The sequence below is a fragment of the Hyperoodon ampullatus genome, assembly GCF_949752795.1.
Source record: "Hyperoodon ampullatus genome assembly, chromosome: 17".
NCBI lineage: Eukaryota > Metazoa > Chordata > Mammalia > Artiodactyla > Ziphiidae > Hyperoodon > Hyperoodon ampullatus.
In genome coordinates, this window is record NC_136930.1 from 7,666,387 (window position 1) to 7,682,705 (window position 16,319).

The following is a 16,319-nucleotide window of genomic DNA, read 5'->3' on the forward strand; positions in this document are numbered from 1 at the left end:
GGAGGGTCAGAGGTCTTTGGCAGCAGCAGAACAGGAAGAGGAAATTTCCGTTAATTTTGTAAAAGTGATCTTGTTTATACCCACAGTCTGCTGAGCCCTGAGGAATGTCCAGATTAAGCAAATATTGTTTTGAGTGGTGCGGACGTGTCAAACTACACTGAGAGTGAAAGCGAAGAAGATAATTTTGGGGGTGGGTAGTGGTAGGCAGAGCCACGTGGGAGAAACCTGCCTCAGACTTGAACTTGCTATTCAGCTCGCAGGAAGGCAGCTTCTAGTCACACCACCCAGAGGCTCTCCAGCTGCTGTCCATCCTTCACCCCATCTATACAAAAGAGGTGAAGGACCAAAATACAAATTGGCTTTGGGAAGTTTTTCGAGAGAGCAAGTTCCCGGGTCAGAAACCACACAGCATACAGCCACCTGGAAGGGATGCTCCTGCTCAGGACACCTGCATCAGAGCCCCCAGCTCCACCCCCATCATAGATCCCAGCTTCCATTATGGGCAGCCCCCAGTCAATGGGGGGAGGTGTGGTCTGTCCAGTGATTCTGGATTCAGAAGACAAGAAAGTATATGGCCCCCTTTTTTTTTTTTTTTTTTTTTTTGCTGTACGCGGGCCTCTCACTGCTGTGGCCTCTCCCGTTGCGGAGCACAGGCTCCGGACGCGCAGGCTCAGCGGCCATGGCTCACGGGCCCAGCCGCTCCGTGGCATGTGGGATCCTCCCAGACTGGGGCACGAACCCGCGTCCCCTGCATCAGCAGGCGGACTCTCAACCACTGCGCCACCAGGGAAGCCCCTATATGGCCCATTTTTGACAATAGATGGCTCTTAAGACCCTTTCTCATCTTAATGTTTATTTAGTCAATAATTTGCACAACAGTTTAACATGCTAACGTTTGGAGCTCTTATTCATATAGAACACTGAGCCATGCCAAACTCTACATTACAAAAGCTCTCAAGTAAGGTATATTAAAAAGAAACCAACCAAAGCACTGAAGGGCTCTGATATCTAAAAGATCCTTCAACAACTGTGTTTACTCCTTGCCATCTTTTTCTGTAAAGGGCCAGGTAGTAAATATTTTAGGCTTTCGGGGCCTGTAGCCACTGTTCAACTCTGTCCTTGTGTTTCAGAAGCAGTCATGGGAGATAAATAAATGAATAACCATGGCCGTGTTCCAGTAAAACTGTATTTATGGGTAATAAAATTTGAATTTCATGTAATTTTCACATGTCATGAAATATTATTCTTCTTGTGTTTCTTTTCAATCTTTTGAAAATGTAAAAGCATTTTTAGGTTGCAGGCCTTAGGACACCAGGTGGCAGGCCGTAATTGGCCGACCCCACCTTTACCCACAAGAAAGACTCACTTGCTTTATGAACCCGGATACAGTCCTTTGGTAGGGCCAACCCCACCCAGAGAAATAAATGAAACAGCAGGAAGAGCTTTGTGTGGATTCAGGAAAGCATCGTCCACAGCAGGTTGCCCAGAAAACCCTCTGAATTTTGAATTAACTGGGCCTTCTACACAAATGCTCTGAGGGAGTGGCTTTCACAGAGATGATGTGAAAAATAAAAAGACCAAATTCCTAAATAAAACCACCTTTGCAGTTAAAGGATCAAAAGAAAAAAATTCAACAATCAAGCTATTTTTTGTACTGATAAACTTAATGTTTATCAGCAAGCTAACGGCTAAACAAATTTCTTCCCCTTTGAGCAAGATGTTGAAACTATCACCTAATACGTTATCCTGAGGTTAAAAAAAAATGGTTGCAAATGAAGCATGTATTCGCCAAGGGTTCTAGAATGGCCAAAATAACTTTTGGTATAGGAAATATCTTGCAAATATTAAAAGAAAGTGAATTAAATCTTCTTTATTCCAGCCTTCTCAGGGCTTCCCTGGTGGTGCAGTGTTTGAGAGTCCGCCTGCCGATGCAGGGGACGCGGGTTCGTGCCCCGGTCTGGGAAGATCCCACATGCCGCGGAGCGGCTAGGCCCGTGAGCCATGGCCGCTGAGCCTGCGCGTCCGGAGCCTGTGCTCCGCAACGGGAGAGGCCACAGCAGTGAGAGGCCCGCGTACCGGGAAAAAAAAAAAAAAAAAAAAAGAAATGGATGACAATCAATTGTTAAAAAGTCACTTTAGTAAAATACCCATGTGTTTCAGAGGATCAGTGTTCCTCGGTGGTTATACTTTCAGGTTCAAACCTTTGCAGAAGAAAAACCCTCCAAAATTCACCATCACTGAGTGAGTTTTAAAACAACGATTTGAATGAAAGCAATGAATACATAACCAAAGGACAAGATTTAGGAGGTCTTAAAAAAACAGGCCAGTACTTCATATGAGATTCCATGGTTAGTGACTGATCCCTGGAAGGAGATGAATCATTCCCAGTCATCACGTGTCTGACAGCACTGGAGTGAGTCGCTTTGTTTTAAAGCTGGTGTGTGCGTGTCTGGACAAGGCCTTCATTTCTTATAAAGCAGCATGTTATTGTCATATGTTTGATCCAAATTCGTTATTTTTAACAGCCCCTTTATCTTGTCCCCTTTCTAGTCAAGCTTGTCTAGTTTTCTAGGACATGAAACTGCAGCGTGTCACTGTGGTTCCTGCAGACCCTTTAATGAAAGCACCAGACTGGCACTCACCGGCCTGTGATCTTGAGGAAGCCGCTTAGGACGGCCGAGCCTCCAGTTCTTCATGTTAGAATTCATCCACTCATTCCTTTAAAATTCAGGGAATGGCCACTAGATGTTGGGTGTCAGACACACAAGGACAAATAAGATAGTCTTACTATTATTAACCTCGTGAGTTACGCTGTGGTGCAGAGACGCACATGTTCATGTCATGCGTGCCCTGAGCTCTTGGAAGTGTCCCTACACCAAGTGAGGGTGGGAGGTGGTGGTGATCGGTTCTCCTTGGGGACGAGAGGAGCAGGGGACATCAGAGACAGAGGAGAGTGAATGTCTGGGAAAGTCCTTGGCTAATAGTAATAGCAAACAATCACGTAGCACTTACTACACGCATGTCCGGGACCCGGGCGTTGCAGGCACTTTTCACCTCTCTCCACACACCTCTTTGCTGGTTCCTATTATTATCTCTAAACTGAAGAGGAAACGGAGGCCCACAGAGATTAGCAACTTGACAAGGTCAGGCAATCAGCATGACAACTTCAAGATTCTCCTCCAGGCAATGAACCCCCGGAGTCTGCCTTTAAACGCTAACCCTCGCTGTCCTCCCCTTTCTCGGCTTTGGTGCTGCAAGCACAGAGTGGGTCTATCTCCCCCGTGGTGGCAGCTGCATCCACAGGTGCGACAGTGCCCCGGGAGGGGGTGAGGGCTGGATGGGGGACAGGTTATGCCACAGCACAGCCGATCTAGGAGAGTCAGGTTTTACCCAGAAGGGGTTACTCAAAACTAAAACTAAAACTAAACAATTACGTAAATCCAGTTCCTCATTTTGGTTTGTCTCTTCCAGATCTTATTTCTTTTCTCACTTAGTTCAAACTGACTGAAAAAGACATGAGTGATTTTTTTTTTCTTCCTTTAAAACACGAGATTAAAAGAACACTGGGTCACATGATAGAGGCACATGGAATCCTTCTTGGGAGAGTTAAAATAAACAGGCAACAAACTTTCAACTATTGTTTAAATTCAGTCCAAAGGGATTTTCTCATCTAAAGAAGTCCATTGTTTCTTTTTTTCCAGGGTCAGGACAATGTCCTACTTAGTACCAGGAAGGTTTTCTGGGAGGGAATTTTAAAAAGCGATATGCAAATATCCTGGGAAGATTAATAGGAAGTCACAGCTCTGAGACACACGCAATGAAATACTATGACAGATAATATATTTTAGTTTGATTTTTCAACATTACATAAATGTTCTTAATTAATATTAAAACAACAATTAATGAGAAATAGCCTTGCTGGTTTGATACATGGAGTACAGTCTTTTTCAAGGACTTTTTTTTTTTGGTCTGATTCCAAATGTAATATAGTTTATCGTGGAAGGTTTGGAAATGAATGATAAGTACCCAAAGAAATGGAAATCACTGAGATCTCGAGGCTTCCTCATGGACTTTGTGGAGGTCTGTCCTGCCAGGCTAGCTGGCCCTGTATCATGGTCTCATGTCTCTCTTTCTCTTTATACATACATGTACACATAATAAGTGGGCAAAACTGTTTGCTATTGTCATAGCTAGAATTATTTCTTACATTATTATTTTTCAAAATTGGAATATTTTGTACATCCAAATTTTGTGTATTCTGATGTACATAAAATATATAATTTTTATATCCAGTGGAACTGACAGCATTAAAGAAATATTAAAATAACCACCTAAGTTATATTAATCAGGGGTTTTTGCACTGCAGGAACCAGAAGTCCTGACTGATTTAATTGAGGTCTAGGGAAAATTTTACACTTTTGCATGGCTGGATCCAAGGGTTTAAACAACACTGTCGTCACTTTCTCTCTCTCTTCCTCTCATTTTTCAGAGCAGCTTATTTCTGTTTTTTGTTTGTATGTCAGGTTTACTCTCTTCCTGATTCATACTTTTCTTTAAATGGCTGGAAAGTCTTGAGTGGACATTCCTACCGTTCACGATCCCCAAACGGAAAGGGTAGTCTTTCCTGCTGAAGCCAAGAGGTGACACAGAGGACTCTACACTTAGGTCACATGCACATCCTGAACCAATCACTGGGTCCTGGGGGTGTGGTTCCGTGTTGGCCTGGGATCTCTTCCCCTCCTGTGGGCAGGTCCAAGTGGGCCTGCTGGGGGGCTTGAAATGAGCATGGTGATTTCACCCCTGTACAGGCCCACAGGAATGGGGGAGGGGCTTGCCAAAAGAACCTCCAAAAAGAGGGTTGCAGACAAAAACTTCAGCAACAAGAGTTGTCTTTTATTTATTTATTTATTTTTAATATTGATTCAGTTTAGAATTAAGCCTCAGATGTATGTGTTTTAGGATAAAAAAAGTATCTATAAAGTGGAGGAAACATACAATGATTTTTTTCTAGTTTTGATTAATTTTTAACTGGAATATGCCTATGAGCTCATAGAATATTATATCTATACTTGATAGCACACTGAGTATTTTAAGCCAAATTGATTAATCTTTGAGATAAACTACACTTTAAGATTATATACTTTTCTTTCATTGTGCATTCCAATGGGATATTCAGTGTCAAACAGCATCCTTGCGAAGTCAAAACAAGAATCCCCACCCCTCATTCTTTTTCGAGATATACAGTCTGTTCTACAAACCATGTGAAGTAAACACTGTCAACCATTCTTTGTAATAAACACAACTGTCACTATTAGAGGACCATCCCAATGGGAGATGGTTTTAAATACACATAGAAGATCTAGGAAACAACTATAGTGGGGAAAAAAATAGTTATTTTAAAAACTCATTAACCAGATGCTGTGGAGTGTTCAGTTGACTGATTTTATTATTTTTTTTTACCAAGCTTTTTGGGATCAGTATAATCAAATATCTGATTTTTTGAGTTCTTGCTGTATATGATCACCTAGATCTAAAGCTATTTCTTAGTAGCGATACCTGATTTGTGCACAGATACATGCAGTCCTGAAAGAATTATTGTGATCTAACTTCTTCTCGGAACTCATTTAGGCACTGGGGGGTAAGGCCTGAATTACTCCACAGGCACGTGGGTTAGAGTTTACTCTTTTTGATCTGTTAGATGCTTTCAAAGAAATTCCTTCATAATCCCTCACAGTCAGAACTAGCCACAGAATTGGGTATTTGGTTGTCTTTATCATCTGGGTTTTTTTCTGGACTCTTTTCCTCCATGTGTAGGGTTCCTTCCTCTAGATTCTTTTTTTCTAACAATTGTTCTATCTTCTCAATGGTCGGAGGCTCCTGCAATATGAAGCCCTGCTTTTGGTGTGTTATGTAACATGGTATGAAATCCAGGATCCGGAGGAGAAAGAGGCAGAGGATTCGTGCCAGGGCAGCCACCAAGCGTGGCCTCCATCTGTGCTCTTTTGTCTCCACTCTGGGGCTTCTCAACCTGTCCCAGTGTTTCCTTCAGCCTCGACTTTCAGTAGCTTCACTGACACGTGAATACACTTTGGCTTTTTGCCTTTGTACCTTCCTTCTCCCTCTCCAGCCCAGACCCCTAAAAAGCATGCTGCTGAATAGCTACTTCTCATATCAACCCACTTAGGAGACCCGTTCTTTTCTTTGTTGTTGTTGTTTTTGAGCACACAGCTTGTGGGATCTGAGTTCCCTGATCAGGGATTGAACATGGACCCTCAGCAGGGAGAGTGTGGAGTCCTAACCACTGGACTGCCAGGCAATTCCCAGAAGACCCATTTCTTTACCATCAGGAGTTGACCTTGTCCCAATTTGTTGGAGGAATAGATAATAAGCTCACAGTCCTACTGTTTCTTTGCTTGTTCTTAGGACAGAACAGTTCCACTGCTCCCCTGTTAGTTTTTCTAAGTTATTTGGGGGATTCCTGATTGATTAGTGACTGATTCTGTTTTTGTTGCCTTAGATACTGTTCAGCCTTTTCCAGGGTAGTGTTCAGTGAGTCCTGTTTCTACACCAAGAAGATCGCGATTCTGAAGCCCATCCGGTTTTGTTAGAATGCTAACCCTCAGCTGATTCATTTGTTGCAAGGTAGGCCCCAGGCAAGCCACAGAGAGAGATGGAATTGTTTGTAGCTAAATGGAACAAAGATACTCATGGTTACTCAGAATGGATACTCAGCAACTCATGGTTGCTGATGACCAGACGATTTCACGTTCGTTATCTGTTTTTTTTTTTTTGTTCGTTTGTTTGTTTTGTGGTACGTGGGCCTCTCACTGCTGCGGCCTCTCCCGTTGCGGAGCACAGGCTCCGGACGCGCAGGCTCAGCGGCCATGGCTCACGGGCCCAGCCACTCTGCAGCATATGGGATCTTCCCAGACCGGGGCATGAACCCGTGTCCCCTGCATTGGCAGGCGGACTCTCAACCACTGTGCAACCACGGAAGCCCCGTTATCTGTTTTTTTATCACGTTATCTGTTTCAGAAAAGAAGAGGCACAGTGGAAGCTTTGCCTGTGGATGAATGAAATTTGACCATTTTAGTTGTGTAGCAATTACAGGACTTTGATTTGAGCACCTGTGACACAGCTATTAAGTGGAGGAAAAACTGCTTCTGGTTCTGTGTCCTGCCACTGCAGGGATCCTGACATTTACACTTTGGCTAAACCTATGGTTACTGCTTTTTCCTTTAACTCTGTCTCCTTTTAAAATGTAAGCAAGTTGGAGTTGCTATCTGTGAATAACCTTTTTAGAGTCAAGTATGGATAGAGAAGCCCAATGTTACTTAAGGGCACATGAAACATTAACTACTCAGAGAAATAACTGGTCAAATATAAGAAGAGAGAGGTGGTTTGTCTTATTGAAGTCAATAGGAAATACTTTCTGGACCATTCCTAATGAGAGCAGTAGAAATGCATATTGAAAACCTCCCCTTTCCTCCTGTATCACTTGTCTGTTGATGGGTAATAAGCCAGTCCCAAGATTAATGGTGTCTATCAACAGTAATCATTTTATAATCAATCACCGTTTCTGAGGGTCAGGGATTCAGGAAGACTCCTCGAGGCTGACCTGCCTCTGGGTCTATCGAATGGTCCCGTCAGCCAGTAGCTGGAGCTGAAACAGTAGGAGGCTGGAGAGAGGGGCTTGTGCAGGCATATACCTCTCTCTCTCTCCATGTAGTCTCGGGACCTCCTGTGGGGTCCTTCTACGCAGGCCAGCTTGGGCTTCCTCATAGAATGGCATCCTCTCCGTGGTAGAACTTCCTAGCAGAGACTTAGGGCTTCAATGTGAATGTTCCAGAGAACCGGGTGAAAACCACCTTGCTTTTATGGCACAGTCTCAGAAGTCCTGTAGCACCATTACTGCCAAACTCGTTGGTCAGCCAGTCACTAAGTTTGGGCCGGGTTCAAAGGGAGGGCATGCAGACTGCTACCTCTCAAAGGCAGGACTGTCAAACCATTTGCAGACATATTTTCAAAGCAGCACACCTCTCTAAGACAATGTTAATAGATTCTTTGGTTTGAATCTAAACGTATGCTTTTTTTAAATGATCCTGATTGAACAATTCATTGAAAGAGTTTAAAAGCACATGTATATTGCAAAGCTCCACTGTAGATCAGTATATTCCATAAGATATCATGAACAGTATGGCACCTTTGTGTACATCCAGTTGGCCCAATTCATGCCGAGCATTCTGTGGATAGTGAATAAAGAGTTACAGAGTGAATGGATGAATATATAATGCGTTCGTTCACATATCTGTCATCAATCAAAAAAACTCTTAAGCCAAATAGATTAGAAGCCAACAGAATGAATAATAACTTGGCATCCTGGGTGCTATTAGCATAGCATTTGTTTTTCTTTGTTTTCTTTGTACATATAATTTCGTTAAAAGGTATACATATACTACCTTTTAGCCAGTTCTGTTACATATACAGAACTGCCTGATGGGGTGAAGGAAGGCAGAGGAAGAGAACATTTTCTGAAGAGCTTTAAGAGGCTCCAGGGCAAGTGTTTGAAATGTACAGGCTGCAGGGCCCCCCTCCCTGACTTCACTGCTGATGGAAGGATCACTGGGATTCTCTCAGAAGCCTGGAAGCTAGTTGCCATGGGGCTCCTTGGTGATCACCCTGGGCCTCTTCCTTTCTCTGCAAAATTGATGCCAGGGCAGAGGCCTAAGACGTTTCCAAAATTTCAGATGCATCAAATCATAATAATTTCACTATTCATAAGGTTAGAAGGAGTTCTGGCTCAGGGCTTGTTTCAGGCCTGAATGTTCTGAACCCTTCTCTACTTCTAGGTTAGCCCTGGGTGTGCCCACCTGCGTACCTGGGGATTGTTCTACACAAGGGTCATGCGCCTAATCCCCGGGCAGGGGTCCCCGCAATGACTACTCCCTACTCTGTGTCCCCCTCCGATGACCCAATGTTTTTCTCTGGGGAGGTAATTTCCATCTGTGGCTCTGCGCTGAGGTATTATCACAGCAACAGTGTGCACATACCATTTGACACCAGAGCTTTTTGACCTGAGCATGTTTGCATTTTAGGAGGTTCCCTCTGGTAGCAGAAGGGAGAGTGATTCAAGATGGGAGGAGCTGGCTGCAATAGTCCAGGTGTCAGGTGACACAGGCATGGCTTAGGGCAGTCGTTTTGCAGCTGAGAAATAGTGAACATAGATGAGGAGTCTGCGGAAGCGAATTAATGGTATGAATTGCTTGGGTTTGAGAAAATAAATGCTTACTGTATGAGCCAAAAAAAAAAAAACCCCCAAAACCCAATATATTTGCAGCCATGTTGGGCTGCAAATATATTGGGTCTGAGCTTTTCCAACTGGATAGATGACAATGTGGCTGTGGAAGGGAATAGGGAAGAAGGGGCTTTGGCCGGGGACAGTCAAGGAAGGAAGGAAAAGTTGCTCTTGGTTAGGATGTCAGAAGTGTGAGCACCAAGCCTTTATACTATCGGCAGAGAAGAGATATGCGTTAGCCAAGCTCTTTTACTTAGAGCCCAGAACAACCTTACCTCTGGGCCTGCGCAGATGGTTCTTTAACTGTTACTACCCACAGAGCAAGATTTAAGTGAGTGCTTTTTAAAATCCAGACTCTTTTTCTTTTTCAATAGAGATCTGAATCAAGAGAATGATGGGGAAGAGAACCAAGGTGAGGGAGGAGCTCCAGGCAGTGATTTCTCAGCGTGGACCAGACCTGTTCTCAGCCCGGAAAAGTATGAGTAAATGTGACCTGGTGTTTTTGAAACCTGCGTGAACCTCAGCACTAGGGGACTTCCTGAAGGCAGCCCTTCCCCTGAAACTCCACTTGGGCGTGTGAAGGGGCACTTTGGTGGCCACAGTGACTGGGTGGGGTCATGGATGCCCAACGACCTGCTGTATCCAGACACTCACACGGAAGGAACTGTGCTCCATGGGGTCGCCTTATCTTTTTTTTTTTTTTTTTGCGGTACGCGGGCCTCTCACTGCTGTGGCCTCTCCCGTTGCGGAGCACAGGCTCCGGACGCGCAGGCTCAGCGGCCATGGCTCACGGGCCCAGCCGCTCCGCGGCATGTGGGATCCTCCCGGACCGGGGCACGAACCCATGTCCCCTGCATCGGCAGGCGGACTCCCAACCACTGCACCACCAGGGAAGCCCCCTGGGAAAGATTTTAATGTAAGAATTTGCCAGGCCTTTAGCTTCAGTAGCCTTCTTTAGACCCCAGTGAAAAGGACTCATGGTAACGGAGACTACGTGAAGGAGAAAGAGAGAGAGGAGTCAGAGCACGAGGAAGGAGGGGCGGAGAAAGAGGAGTTGGTCCTGGTGACATCACTCGAGCCCTGATCAAGCCAGGTTTAGACTTCTCGCTTTTGGAACCAATATATTTGTTTTTAGTTTGCAATATATTTGTGTTTATTTCAACTGGAGCCAGGCTTTCTGTCACTTAAACCAAATGGGCCCTTACACACCTAGAGGCCTCTGGAGTTTTTTGCACGTGCAGAGTCGGTGAATAGAGGCTTAAAAATGCATTTCACAACAGAAAAGGAACTCTACTAGAGGTTACATGCCTTGGGGACCACTGTAAGTTAAGGATGAAGCCACTGGCGATGCTCAGGGAGTGCTCCAGTCCCGGTCCTTACTCTTCTGGGCTCTCCCACTGACTCTGGCTACAACTGCTCGGGGGCAGCGGTACTCCAAGTATGAGCTCTACACCCACAGCGTCCGCATCACTTGGCAATTGGTTAGAAACCAAAATTCTTGGATTTCCCCAGTCCTACTGAATCAGAAACTCCAGGGGTTTTGAGGCACAGTTGTCTGTATTTTAATGACCCTCCAAGTGATGGTGATGGACACCGTAGTTTGAGACCCACTGCTCTCAGGCTGCTATTTCTGACTCTTGCCAGGTATAGTATCAGCGGAGGGTCATGTGGGATGCATGTGGAATTCAGTGGATCTTGATGTCGAAGACTTGAGATTTGATTTCCCTGCTGACATTGTAACAGGGAAGGGCCAAATCTGATTATATGTTGGATCTGTTTCTTTTACTTTAGCCTTTGCTTTCCTTTGCTGCTTTTGTTCACGAAAAGGATACTGTCTATACATAATGGCCCGCCTCGGGGCACCCTGCCCCTCTGCCTGAATGCTAAACCAAAGTGCCTTTGTTCAGGGAAACATCGGGACCCTGTCCACCTGGGGATGGCTGCAAGAAAGCAGAAATGAACACATCCCCTCCCCGAGGCTGGCCATTCCAGGCGATATTTGCAAAACTTATGGTTTTTACTTTACTTCCTCACCTCCTCCCCCTCTCTGTGCTATAAAATAAACTGGCATCCAAAGCCCGATAAGATGGTTGTTTTGAGACTTTCGTCTGCCACCTTCTCGGTCTGCCGGCTTTCGTCTTCCTTGCCTCAGCGCCTGTCTCCAATTGACTGGCCTGTTGTGTGGCGGGCGAGCAGAGCGAACTTGGACTCGGTAAAAACGTGGCTCAGATTCTTAGCTCTAAGCTCCTCGTTCACTGCAGCACCGTTTTGTGCAATAAAGTTGAGACACAAGTCTGGGTTTCCCTGAAACACCAAAGTACAGAGATTTGTGAGCTTGGGTTTCTTCTCTAAAGACTGTAATAGTCGATTCGATCTCTTTAATCACTGCTATATAATCCTACTGATGCCTAAGGAAGTGTGACACAGGGATGGCATGTGATGAATGAAGTAGCATCTCATATTCCCTAGTAACGTGGGGTATATGAAAGTGGACATCGCCTATATAAGATGGGAAATGAGACTCTTCAATTACTGATCCCCATCAGACCTAGGACTTGCCCAGACTGGGAGGTGTGAAGGGGTCTGAATAATAGGTGACCCTTAATATTCAAGGGGGCCTGTTGCAGAGATGGAGAAATCCACCGGTACTCCCAAGATGGAGAGGAGGATGACCTTTAGAAGGGCCAGACCGCTTCACTCAGAGGTGGGAGGTTAGTTCCTGCTTGTGCCAGGTGCTTTGGCCTTTCTTCTCAAAGCAGAGCAAACATGAACGTAATGCAAAAATACAGGCTTCAAGTCATGGAGCCCGGGTCTGAATCTTAGGGCTGTCACTGAGTTGCTGTGTGACCTCAGGTATGGAACCAAATCCATCTGAGCCTCAGTTTCCCATTGAGAAAATGGGGAGCGTGATCTTGTGTGGTTGGCATGGGGATCAGGAGGGATATGAGCAGCTCTTGGCATGTACAAGGGACGCAGGCAACTTTCCTCTCCTCTGAGCCCCTCTGCGGAGCTCCCACACTCTCTTCTTTCCTTGCGTGCCTAGTGTCCTAACAGCTCTCTCCTGGGTCCCAATTCTTGTACTCCTGCCAGACCTGTCCTCTGCCAAGTTCCCAGGTCTCCAGAACCTCTCTCTCCTCTTCTCCAAAAATCACTTCCCTTTTCACAGGTAGCTAGGCTTGAAGTGGCCAGCATCATCTAATTTAAAAAGTTGAGGGTCCAGGTGAACTTGACTGGCCAGAGCCTCCCAGGAGGTGATGCTTCCCAACCACCACAGGAGCAGATTAAGTCACAAGACTCTGAGTTCGCAGGTCCAAGGAGATGGGTGGGGCAGGTAGGTGCTTCTGGGACCCCTCTGGTGTGTGCATTCTTTCCTGCCTTCATGCATTCACTCATGCAATGAACATCTGGTGAGTCTCAAGTGTCTCCAGGTACTGTGTGGGCTGTACGGGATGGAAAGATGACTCAGTCCTGGAATTCAAGAAGCTCATACATAGAGGGCAGACAGACTCCTAAGCAGACACTTAGGAACCTCCTGAAGGAGAAGAGGCCTTGAGGAAGGCTGGAGTCTTGGATAAATAAACAGATGAAGGGGCCAGGAGAGGGTCTAGTAGGTAAAGGGATTAGCATTACCACTGGCAGAGATCAGACACAGGGTGTGCATGGGAGAGCCCCAGGGGTTCCATCGCTGGTTTGTAAAGCTTGAGAAGATGCTTGAAGAGGAAGCAGAGAGCTAGGCAGAGGCCCGCTGGCATACGTACGTAGGGAGCCCCTTAAAGCATTCACTAGGCAGGAAGTGGCTGATCAGAGATAACTAAATTTCTAGCTAAAATTTCTGGAGTGCTTACCCCATGCCTAGCACTGTATGAAGAGCTTTATGTTAATTGAGTCTTTGTGGTACGCGGGCCTCTCACTGTTGTGGCCTCTCCCGTTGCGGAGCACAGGCTCCGGACGCACAGGCTCAGTGGCCATGGCTCACGGGCCCAGCCGCTCCACGGCATGTGGGATCCTCCCGGACCGGGGCACGAACCCGCGTCCCCTGCATCAGCAGGCGGACTCTCAACCACTGCGCCACCAGGGAAGCCCTAATTGAGTCATTTAATGTAGATTTCCTTGGGTTGAGTGGAGGATGGACTTGGGAAGGAGAGAGCTGGCGGGGGAGGGGCACGTTGGGGTGACTGACGGGGGAATAGTGCCAGGAACGCAGCCTGACGGGCGGGGACAGCAGCCGGCCAGGCGGGCGGGGCTGGATCCCCTCAGGGAGTGCTCCTTGGTAGGGATGGTGGTTCCCAGCTGCGGTGAATGTGTGGTTTTTCACTGGGCCCTGAATCTGGAAATCTTGTATATTCGCCCCAGGTGTGTTTTCGCTCTTTTCCTAGTAGCAACCCTCCCCCACGCCCCCAACTCCACACGTATCTTCGTTCCACAAGCAAATCTTTCAGGCAGGAAAGTCCTCGTCGACAGTGGCTTTCTTCATCTGTGTACTGACAGCCTGGGAGCGGCTGGCAGCGGCCGCGCGGCGGAAGGAAAGAGCAGCTGAGCATCCATCCGGTGAGGTCCGATGCCCTCGAAGTTGGTGGATTTCTGCTGTGCCCCCTTGTATACAGCTACACACCCCTTGGCGCCGTCTCCCCTCCCGCGTAGGCTGACTCCGTTCAGCCGCTCGGTGGCCGCGCTCCTCCGCCCAGCAGAGGGCAGCGTTGAGACACCAACGGAGCCGGCGCCCGGGGGCCACGCCGGAAGCCGAGCCTCAGGACCCACGCTCGCTGCAGGCGCCAACCTTTCAAGCAGTTCCCGGGGAGCCCTTCCAGCCGTATGACGGTGGCCCGAAAAGGAGCAGGTGACAGGAATGAAATATTCAACAAACCTGTTCCGCAGAATGAAAGTGAGTTGTCGTTTAGCGTTTTATCATCTGGTGACACACTCTTCCCGGTTAAGGTTGGTGCAGGAGCCGGCGCACGTCGCCCGCGTGCCCCCAGCCCCAGCCCCTCTCCCCAGCGCCAAGCACCCTCTCTGGGGGCGCCGCCAGCGGCGGACAAGGGGCAGCGGACCCGGAACCCGGGCGGGCGGGAGGGAAGGCAGGCGGCTGCATTAAGGAACCTGAGGATGCAGGCATATTTCCAGAGGCTGTGATCTAGAAGGCAGCAAGCAAAGCGTCACAGCCTGATGAAGGAAGAGGAGAAGGCAGAAAGTGAGTGGAGACAGGCAGCCTTGCTCTTCCCGTTGGCAACAGGTGTCTCCTCTCATACTGATTCCGTGGATCAGCAGGGAGAAATGTTTAGCTGTTTCTTTGTCCTGCATCGTCTCCATTGACTTGCCATTCCTCACCCCTGCTTGTGCCTGTGCTGCAGCAGATTCCTGGGCACACCTTCGAGGCTGAAAGTGACCCTGAATCCTTCCCTATTTGGCCAGAGGGGTGAGACTCATTTTGTGTCCATTTTCTGCCTTTTACTAATTTCATTATTTCACTTATTTGAGCTCATCTGAGCTCCCGTTTTCTCAGATGTAAAATGGGGTGATAGTAATAGTTGTTTCACCCTGTGTGCACATGTACGTAAAGTACAACGAGGTGTCAGAAACACCTGCAGCGTAGTAGGTCCTCCGAAATCTCAGCCGTCCCCTTCCGCCTCTGCTTCCTCTTTTCGGCCTCCTTCTCTTCTGCAAATAACCTCATCCATAAAAGCATAGATAAACATGGAGACAAGTGGAACTTTACTCTGTGACCTCAGTTGTATTTCAACTCACTTAAGAACAATCGCAGCATTCAGAAAATAGCATATATATGATACATATTTCTTATATTTTATTTCTGTATTCATCTATTTGTTGAATACTGGTGTATGAACCAGTATTTTGACTATATATATATATATATATATATATATATATCTCATCAACATGACTGCAGAGTCTTCATAAAGCCCCGAGTTAAAAGCATACTTTATATATTGTTTGGGAGACATACCTAATTAGGTAGGCGCAACCCATATTTGAGTTCCTTTCCTGGTGATGAGATTGATCATAAGATCAGCGACCCTTGCAAAAAGGTGACTGAAACAGGACTTCCTCCTTTTGAGAATGTCCCCTTCACAAGATGGAGAGTTTCTCAGTCAAGCTTAAAAGAGAAGGGGCGTTGTTTGTCCGTGTGGAATCCCCCGGCCTGAGAGAGGAAATGAATCACGTGTTCCCGATACAAACCCCAAGACAGGCTTAGGGGAAAGAGCGAATCACAAGCAAGGGCTGGAGATAACCGGGCTTCGGCTGGACCCCTCACTCAGTGAAAACAGAGCTGCGGATAGATTTTCCACTTGTTTTGGCGACAGTTCTATTTCTAGGAATTTAAAAGAAGCAAGAATGGATATTGCTGCTGTGGAATTATTTCAGCTCAAAGAGGGAATACTTTGTAATTATAAAAACCTTGGGTGTGAAAGAGAATGTCATCTGCAGCTTAAAGACATTTCTTAGCATAGTGCTTAGGCCAGGCACATACGACTTTAGAAATGTAATTTTCAAACTATCCTACGAAGATAGGTGTACACTCTCATTTTTGTCTTCTTAAAAGATGTTTTACGTGGCCGTGACATTGGCTTCTAACCTGATGTACGTTTCACGTGTACAACATTATGTGTCTGTGTCTGTACACCCCCCAGAACGTTAGTGTCCATCCATCACCACACGGTTGACCCCTTTACCCATTTCGCCCACCCCTGGCCCCTTCCCCTCTGGCAACCACTACTCTGTTCTCTGTGTCTGTGTGTTTGTGTCCGTTTGGTTTGGTTCGTTCACTTTTTGTTTTTAATATTCCGCATATGAGTGACATCGTGCGGTATGTGTCTTTCATTTATTTCTTACATAGGTTTCCTTTCTATCACTTTCTGCTTTACTCTTGGGGAACTTCTCTACATCCTCAAAGAAAAGGTATGAACAACCAAAACGATACATGAAAAACAATAGATGGAGAAGTGTTCAATTCCTATTTTCTACCTCAATTTTCTTTAGGGATGAGAATCTTACTGGAAATGGGGGG

General features: G+C 46.4%; 1 pseudogene across 1 annotated transcript in view; it reads right to left on the bottom strand.

The window, feature by feature from the left end:
- Positions 1 to 15,988, bottom strand: part of LOC307065292 (PC4 and SFRS1-interacting protein-like) — a 59,704-nt pseudogene extending 43,716 nt beyond the window's left edge. The window contains exons 1-3 of the transcript in view: positions 15,985 to 15,988; positions 14,301 to 14,426; positions 13,782 to 14,058 (exon numbers count right to left, since the gene is read on the bottom strand). The product of the transcript in view is annotated as a PC4 and SFRS1-interacting protein-like (transcript). The remainder of the gene's footprint in view (positions 1 to 13,781; positions 14,059 to 14,300; positions 14,427 to 15,984) is intronic.
- Positions 15,989 to 16,319: the final 331 nt, after the last annotated feature.